The sequence below is a fragment of the Solanum pennellii genome, chromosome 12, assembly GCF_001406875.1.
Source record: "Solanum pennellii chromosome 12, SPENNV200".
Classification (NCBI taxonomy): Eukaryota; Viridiplantae; Streptophyta; class Magnoliopsida; order Solanales; family Solanaceae; genus Solanum; species Solanum pennellii.
The window spans coordinates 20,890,418-20,900,006 of record NC_028648.1 but is presented as its reverse complement, the minus strand read 5'-3'; the positions used below and the strand labels follow the sequence as shown (position 1 = coordinate 20,900,006).

Below are 9,589 nucleotides of genomic sequence, written 5' to 3'. Positions count from 1 at the left end.
TAATGTAGGTAAGTAATACACACATCAAGTCTAGATAAGTATTATTTTTTGAAACGTCTGTTATAATTTTAAATAAAAGTTCAAGTTTGTATGTAATAACTATGAACTATTTTCATTTCCTTACGCTCTTATTTCATGGCTGAATCCATATATTTTTCTCTTCTTTTTATTAATGTAAAAATTCTCTATTACGCTATATTTTTTTGTACTTATAAATCTAATACCCTCAGCAAGTACTTGTAAATTTTTTTCAGCTTCTTCATCACCGAAACACTATGCTAAAGTATTGGTAATATGATTGAATTTGTCAAGGTTCTATAAGAATTTGGCGAGGAGAAGGACCTAAAAGCTCTACTTCTTTGACTAGTCAAGGAATGGGAATAAACTATAACAACAACATGACTTGTGAATCTTAGGTTGGATCTAATGATTCTTGAGAAAAAGTATATGAAAACTATTGACAAGGTTATGGAACACTCTCAAACAACAAAAAAAATGTAAGTTTCAATAGATTTCTTATTAATTCATAATGTTGAATTTGATTGCATAGTTCTTACAATATTATGCAATGTAGGTTCATCTAATTCTACAATGGTAAGAAGAGTTCGAGGGAGCAACATGTGCAGAGAAGTTCATTCACTTGAAAATGGAGAAAATCTTAAAGTAACATTATACAATAATCGAACTGCTGTAACAAATACAAAATTATTTTCGAGGCATTTAGGAAAAATTGTTCGTGATCGAAATATTTGTCAATTGGGAGTAACCTCATGGAGTGATATTAAGCCATAAAAGTTATGTCACATGTGGGCAGCTGTTGAGGTAACAAACTTTAACTCCATTCAAATCTTTCGTTAACATATGTTTTGATTTTTTTTTCAGTTTTGCGATTTCATCCCTCTACCTTGTATTGCGTTATTTGTTATGCTCTGTTTATTTCTTAATAGTTAAATGAGAAGTGTTCCAAAAAGCGAGAAAAGTTATCCTCAATCTTTATACAAGTAACATCCTAAATGAATAAGGATACTAAAAAAAGTTTATCTGACGAAGTTTCCGAATATTTTTCTCTTATTTTCTTCAGTACTACTGCTTATTTTACTAGAAGAACATATATTTTTAATTTTTTTACTTTCCTGATTCTTATCTGTTGGTAATAACTCAACTCATGTCTCTATTTTTATAGAACAAATTTGAGGCTATTGACATGAATGATCATCCTGATAATATCTTAGGAGGGATGAATGAGTTATCAAACAAGTGGAGAGGACACTTACAATCAAAATATGTCAAGAATGATCCCATTCAACAGTGTATCAAAATTATTTCAAGTGGATTAGACAAAAAAGAATGGGAATTGTTAGTAAATGATCATTTTACTTCTGAAAGTTTTCAGGTATGTATGTTGCTTATGTTTATTACTAGGAAACAACTTTGAAGATTTTTATTCATGAGATGCCTTCTGTATCAATAATTTTATTATAAATATTCTAATTAAGCATATTGTTTAATAAATGCAGGCAAAACCATAAGGAATGCAACAAATAGATCTAAGTTGAAGATGCTTTATCATATATGTAGCAAACCTATCCAAGATATTATTTATCAAAAGTTAATGTTACAAAATATTTTCCTTGATGAAGGATTTATGAAGTTTGTGTTATTTGACGTGTTTGGCTTTGAGGTAAAGGATTGGAACTATGCCAAACCACCAGATTTGGCGACTATTTTCTTAGAGACTAGTAAGAAAGATAACAAGTTTGTTGAACCTGAAGCAAATGAAAAATATGTACGCTTGGTAAATTCAATAAGTTAATAGCTTTGAATTGTTATGTCTTTTGATAGAAAATGTCATTTTATATATTTTTAGGCTGAATTTGAGGAAATAGTTCAAGAAGATCCACCTCTATCTAGTATAGAGATTGTACAAAAATGTTGTTGACTACAAACTCGTAGCCATGTAATTGGATTTGGGGGTGGAGTGAAGGCGTAAGATATGAAAGGTGGAACTTCTTCAAAAGCGTAACCTTTGCCTGCGCTACGTTCAATTGGAGAAGATAACAAATTCTTGAATGAAGAAATCAAATCCTTGAATGAGGAAAACAAATCCTTGAATGACCGCTTTTCTACCTTAGAAGATAATATGAAACAATTTTTTATTCTCAACAATCAGATCTACCACCTACAGTATCACATGTTTCAAATGGATGACAACAGTTTTTCTTCTGACCAAGTAAGTAAGAATATACCCTACTTTATTTTATTATATGAAGGCTTTTAATTCATGAGATAATAGTTCTACATCAATACCCATCATAACCACCACTGCACTGGTATGGATAATTCTGTTGTATTTGCCAACATGATAATATAGTCCAAGAGAAACATTGAATGCTGATATAATGAAATGTACAAACTGTCGTATTATAATCATCATTTTTATATCTAGTACTTTGATAGGAAGCTACAAATGAAAGAGCAAAGATATGGGTGGGTAGCAGAGATATATGTTAATGCAAGGTTAACAGAAAAGACCAGAAGGTGCTAACGTTTTTTCATTAGTTGAAAAGAAGCCAAAGAACAAAAACAGAGGACTAGTTGAAATTTCAATAACTAATGTTTAAAAGTTAACGCAAAAGGCCTTGCATGCCTAATACTTGCACATATTTTCATCTTCACTAAATTGGTGGGTACTAAACTCTTCATATCACTTCCGAAATCCTTAATAATTGTAGTTGGAGAAACTCTAAAATGTAATATAAAAACTCTAGGATCATTGGTACTTCATATGTCTTACCAAAATTTTGTTCCCATTGTTAGAAAGATTTTTAAAATGAATAATATTTTCAAGAGGCGATATATACCTGATTAAAAGCTGGCTTTGAACATTCCTCTATTCATTGAGGAAAAAGAGTAGTGTTGGATAAAATGGAAACGAATCTCGAGCTCAAAAATTGGCATATGAATCCTTGAAGAATTACACTTTACCGATTCGCAAACATATCAAGTAGCTCACTATGGCATGAATTATCATACTCTGAGGCCAAAGGGATGATTAAAAGGGGTGATAGAGTGTGACAAATAGGTTTTGGCTCAGGTTCCAAATATAATAGTGTTGTTTGGCATGCTCTAAGAACTATTAATCCTAAGGATCTGGAGAAAAATCCATGAATTGATGAGATTCAAGACTTCCCAGTTCAAGTTCCTGCAGGGATGCCTCTTTAATATATAGCTGAATGTTTTATTTATTCTTCTGATTGTATGTCATAAGGGATAGTTAGATCACCAGATTACTATTCTATCTCATACATTCTATTGTGGTTTATACAAAGGCGATTCAATTGAACTATGCATTCCATATTAAATACACAAGGTCTAACTATCTGGAAAAAAAGTAAAGCCAGCATCTCTGTCTGCATTATCGTCTGAATTGTTTGGGGGATTGGGCAAGATTCAGATAGGGATGGAAATACACAAGATCTGTTTCTAGACAATGCAAAATTACTGTCTGCATTAACCATGTTATAAGTTTTGAGATTATGTTTATTTCACACGAGATTTCTACCTTGTTTATTATTCATTACAGCTGTTTTTTCCGTACATATTTTTCATTCATGCTCGTCTCTAAAGATTTATTTCATTTATTTTCATTATATGACTAATGTTATATATATAAATATAAGATTGTTGGTCAGTGCATCTACAAGTTTTTATAATGAATTTTTTACTTATTTTCTTGTAGCTTTTTCTGATTTTCTGGATTACACTAGATGAAGATTTGCCTAGATTTTGTTCATTCTTCTATGCAAACCTACAAGTTTAGAAGAATATGAATGATCTCACTTTGATATTGCTACAAATTTAATGCAAAACCTGATGTCATAGTAACTCGTCTCCTAGCTATGTTTTTGGTTAAGCAGACATTGAAATATATATCATGGATGTCAACAGATAATCATAATTAAAATTTTCTATACATATATCTTATTGTCTCTGTCTCTTCTCTCTATATAAAATCTTTTTGTAGCAAAATTTTTAGTAGCAATTGATACTTCTTTAATTTTATTCGTGCTCCATCTAGGACAAGAATTATGCTAGTCTCTAAAGGTCAATTACAATGGTTGTTGCTTATCTCTAATGCTATTCTAGGATGGGGTTTTTGATAGTCACAAAAGCTATTTTAGAAAGAGATAGTTCTCATCTCTAAATCAATTATAAGGAAAGTCCTTTTATGGTCACTAGAGATCACTAGGACCAGATCCATATCGTCCCTAAAGATTATTACGACTAGTTTTTTGTGGTCCCTATAGAGTTTTACCGACTTGAAAAATATGTTGCCCAAAATAATTTTATCTATTTTAGACAAAAAATAACGTCCCTAAAATATTTTTGTGACCAGATTGGATTCCCATCCGAAAAATCTTTTACGACAAGTTTGATTGTCCAGTCGTTATTGTGCAATAGCGAAGGAAACTTTTAAGACAGGTGGCGACTAGGTTTTTCAGGTCGCAAATACTTATTTGAGACAAGATTTTGACTTTCAGAGACCATATTTCCTTCCTTAGAGATTGTTTTTCTTGTAGTGCTTCATATGACAATCATAAACCTTCATAAAACATGGAGACGTCTACTAATTGAATTTCACTAGTTTCCGAACGTCAAGGTCTAACATTAACATCTAGGATGTAATACTTCTAAATAAGGTTTATTATTTTCGTATATGTCTGGAAACATCATTTAACCATTTTAATAGGTGAGGCTCTAGTCTAGCTAATAGGACTTCCAGAGTGTTACAGTGCGGTGAATGATCATATGGGGGGTTTTCGACCAAACCCCTAAGGTTCAAACATGGATAATTGGTGCCACGGTAAAGGAAACGAAGGTAAGAACTATGAAAAATAGAGCTGAGAGGCTCAATATGTCTAGATGGGAGCTACGATTGCGACAACAACTTGTATCGGACTAACTAGGGCAACAGAAGAGATTGGTTTGTACCTTATGTTCCTCCTCTAAATTAGGAAACTGGTCCTAGGGAAGATGGAGGTAACATGTCACATATTGAGGATATGACAAAGAAGATGATGAGAAGGTTCAATGCCGCAGATGAAAATGTTACAAAGATGCAAAATGACATGTTTAGTATTGGTCAAAAAATGGACGACCATTTAGTGTCATTAAAAATTTTTGAGTAGCATGACTCTATTTTCCACTACAATGAACCCACGCCAACCTAGCACTCTTTAGAGCAACACTATCAAAAAACAAAAAATACAATTGGCATTGTATGGAAGTCACTACTCAAGGGATAAGAAAATTATAGATCCACAAATGTCGTAGAGATGGAAGTAGATACTAATAGAGATGATGATGTGGTTGAAATTGAGAGAAAGCCCGAGAATATTAATGAGAAAGAGGTTGTGGAAACAAAAAAGTAGTTCCCTTGTCTAGACCTCTGCCTCCTTTTCTACAAAGACTATCAAAGAATACTGAAGATGTAAAGTACTGCAAGTTCATCATCATATTAAAAGAACTTTCCACCAATGTTCCATTGATAGAAGCTCTAGAGAAAATGTTAGGGTATGCTATATTTATGAAGAACAATGTGACAAAAAAGAGATTTGTGAGTTTCGAGGATGATGAGAAGTAGAACACTTGTTTGTTATTGCTACAAGATCCCTTGTGAAAAAAATGAAGATCCTCGTTCTATCCATATCCCTTATACCATTTGGTTATTGAACTTTGCGAAGAAAATGTGTGATCTTTGTGCTACCATTAGTCTCATCCATTGTCCATTTACATTATGTTGGAATTGGGTGACCCAAAACCAACTAGGATGGGAATTTCTCATGGCCTATAGAACTGGGAAGAGGCCTATTGGAGTGCTCCATGATGTGCTAGTAAAAGTTGAATCATTAATATTTTTGCCCGGTTTTGTTATTCTTGAATTTAAGGTTGACTTTGAGGTTTCCAATATTCTTGGGAGACCATTCCTTGCCACGGGGAGTGCTTTGGTTTATATAGAGAAAGGACTGATGAAGTTCATGCATAAGAATGAAGAAGCTACTTTTGAAAGTTGTAGGTCCATAACGTAAAGTAGTGAACTCTAATTGGTATCTTCTATAACTTATGGAGTTGAGAGTGGTTTAAAGGTGAAAATCAAGGAGAGACTGGGTGTAGAGGCATTAGCTGCACGGATGATGAAATTTGAAAGTAATTGCATTGACGAGTCTGATGAGTTGGTTGCTGCACTTGATTCCTACGAATATCAGTCAAAGCCTAAGAAATTGGACTTTGATATGAAGAATCGTGAGTCCCCACCCGCAAGACCATTTGTGGAAGAGGCACCTAAATTTATGCTCAAGGCTCTACCCCGAAATTTGAGGTATGATTTCATCGGTAATTATGAGATATTCCTTGTTGCAGTAGATAATAATGGGCGACAAGTAGAGTGTTTAGCATTGCTGCTAAAGGGGTTTAAGAAAGCTATCGGGTCGACTATTACGGACATTATTAGGATTCCTCCCGGCGTTTGTTCTCACAAAATCCAACCCATGTTTGATCATAAGCTTATAAATGAGCATTAGAGGATATTAAATCTTCATATGCACAAGATAGTCAAGAAGGAGATTATCAATTTGTTGGTTGTTGGAGTAATCCACCTTATTGAAGACAGTAGATGTATGTGCCCTGTTAATTGTGACCATAAAAAGGTTTGTATAATTGTGGTCCCTAATGAAAGAAATGAGCTTCTTCCGATACAGACGATGACCGGATGGAGAGTATGAATGGCCTATCAGAAGTTTAATGCTTGGATAGAGAAAAACCGGCTCCATATGTTCTTCATGGATCAGATGTTGGATAGACTTATAGGAAAGGGATGGTACTAATTTATTAAGGGTATTAAAGATATAATCAAGTCTTTATGGCCCCCGAAGACCAAGATAAAACCACATTCACTTGCACATATGGGACCTTCTCTTTCAAAAGTATACCATATGGGTTGTGTAATGCTGCTAAAACCTTTCAGTGTTGTATCATGTCAATTTATTACGAAATTGATACGGACACCATTGAGGTGCTCATGTATTGATAGATGTTTGGATAATTTGGCCGAAGCACTGAAAAGATGTGAAGACTTCTACTTGGTGCTAAATTGGAGAAGTCACACTTAATGGTAAAAGAAGGTATATTGTAGGTGCATCTTATCTTTAAAAATGTTATTGAAGTGAAAAAGCTATAAGATAGGTAATATAAAGCTTCTGCCCCACCTATCTCCAATAAAAGTGTGAGAAGATTTCTTGGGCATGCAGGTTTTTATCGGATGTTTGTAAAACATTTCTCCAATATTAAATTTCCACTGTGCAAACTTCTTGAAAAGAACATTAAATTTAATTTTAATTATGTTTTTTCTGATAGCATTTGGAGATTTAAAGAAGAACTTTGTCTCTGCCCCGGTCATTCTTGCTAGAGTATCGGGGGAACAGTTTGAGGTAGGGTGTGATCCAAATTTGGTGGAGCTTTGTGTTGTAGTTGGACAAAGGCAAGAAAAGATACTTCACCACATTTACTATGCAAGCAACACCCTTAACATATCCCAAAAGAATACACTATAACAAAGAAAAAACATCTTGTAGTGGTGTTTGCATTCAAAAACAACCACTTGGCATTGAGATGTTTGATTGCAAGAAATATTCAAAATAACGACTTATTTGGTGAGTTTTGTTGTTACAAGAAATGGATTTTGCGGTGAAAGACCGCAATGGAACAGAGAACCAAGTAGCCTATCATTTGTCTAGATTGGAGGATGAAGCTTTTCTTGAGCTCAGTTATAAGGGTGACATTAATAATATGATCACATATGAAAAGGTGTTGGCTTTTACAAAGTTGCTTATTATTGGCAAGCAATTTTGTACCTCCAGATTTTTCGTCTCACCAAAGGAAGATATTTATCCATGATGTGAAGAGTTCTTTTGGTTAAGCTATACTTGTATCATAGCTGTGCAAATGGAATTATTCGTCTTCGTGTGAAATAGATGAGATGTTTAGTGTTATTGAGGCATGTAATTCATCGCCTGTTGGTGGTTGTCAAAGCATAATCCGTTTTATCGATAAGATTTTGCAGTGTGATAGTATTGGTCGACCATCTACCAAGACTCTCAGGATATTTCTATATCTAGTGATTATTGCAAAAGAAAGGGTGGTATTTCAAAGAGGCAGGAGCTTCTAATAGACCTAATCATTGTAATCGAGTTATTTAATATATGGGGCATTAATATTAAGGGGCCATTTTGAATTCATATTGGATGAAGGATATTATTGTTGAGGTTGTTTATGTATCAGAGTGGGTGGAAGCAATTACGCTCCCCAAAAATTAAGCCAAGAGTGTGACCGCATTCTTAAAGACGAATATCTTCTCCAGATTGGGTACCCCACGGGAAATTATCAGTGAAGAGGTTCCCATTTATGCAATAAGTTGCTTAAACACTACATGAAAAATATTATATCAACAAAACTTTAGCCACTCCTTACCATTAACAAACTAGTGGACAAGTTTAAGTATCCAATAGAGAGATAAAGCAAATCTTGGCGAAGACTGTGAAATCCAATAGAACGGCTTGGTCAAGGAAGCTTGATACTTCTCTATGGTCCTATCACATTTCATACAAGACTCTCATAGGTATGTCTCCATATGAGTAGTCTTGTCATTTGTCGGTAGACCTAGAGCATAAATCTGCATGGGCAATGAAGAAGTTAAACTTATATTGGGGCTCGCATCAAATCAATGAGTGACTGACTATAATTTGGTAGATGAGTTTCACCTAAAAGACTATGAATATTTAGCCTTTTATAAAGAGAAGATAAAGATGTACCACGATCCACTAATTGAAAAGCGAGATTTTGTTGTTTGGGATTATGTGATTCTATTCAATTTTAGGTTACGCTTGTTTACGGTCAATCTCAAGTCCAAATGTTTAAGGCCATTTTTACTCAAGAAAGTCTTCCCAAAGTGAGCGGTGGAGCTTGATAATATTGAGGGAAAAAGTCTCAATCCAAATGGACAGAGGATTAAGATTAATCCAGGGAATTCGGAAAGTGTGTAAGAAGTAATTGTGGCCTACTATCTTGATGATGTATGAGTAATAAAGAGCTTGCTTCGTACTACGACATTAAATCAAGCATCACTTGGGTGCTAACCCAAGGTGTAAAATCTATCTAACCATACAGTTACACTTTCTGTTAAGTATTTTTTATTTGCTTATTTTATTCTTTTAACCAAAGTAATTAGATGTTAATTTTTGTTTTGGTGTTGGCTAAATATAGCATAAGGTTAGTTTCTAAAAACTATCAAGAAAATACCAAAATACTGGACTAATGGTTGCTACATATGTAGTTGCACAAGGAAAAATCTACAGAAAAAGGTTTGGTGGAAAGGTCTAAGTACACCATCAACGACCCATGAGTCATTTGGACTATAAATTGTGCCCGTAAAGCCAAGGTAAGTCCTCTATTATAGTGTAAAGGTGATCTATTGCCTGACCTACGGAATGTAGATGGACCAATGGACCATAGATAGACCTACAGACTACCATTA

General features: G+C 34.0%; 2 pseudogenes; both read left to right on the top strand.

Annotated features, from left to right (window-relative positions):
• The first annotated feature begins 591 nt into the window (after window positions 1–591).
• On the top strand, window positions 592–2,511 carry LOC114075270 (annotated as a pseudogene).
• On the top strand, window positions 2,511–3,222 carry LOC114075269 (annotated as a pseudogene).
• The last annotated feature ends 6,367 nt before the right edge of the window (window positions 3,223–9,589 follow it).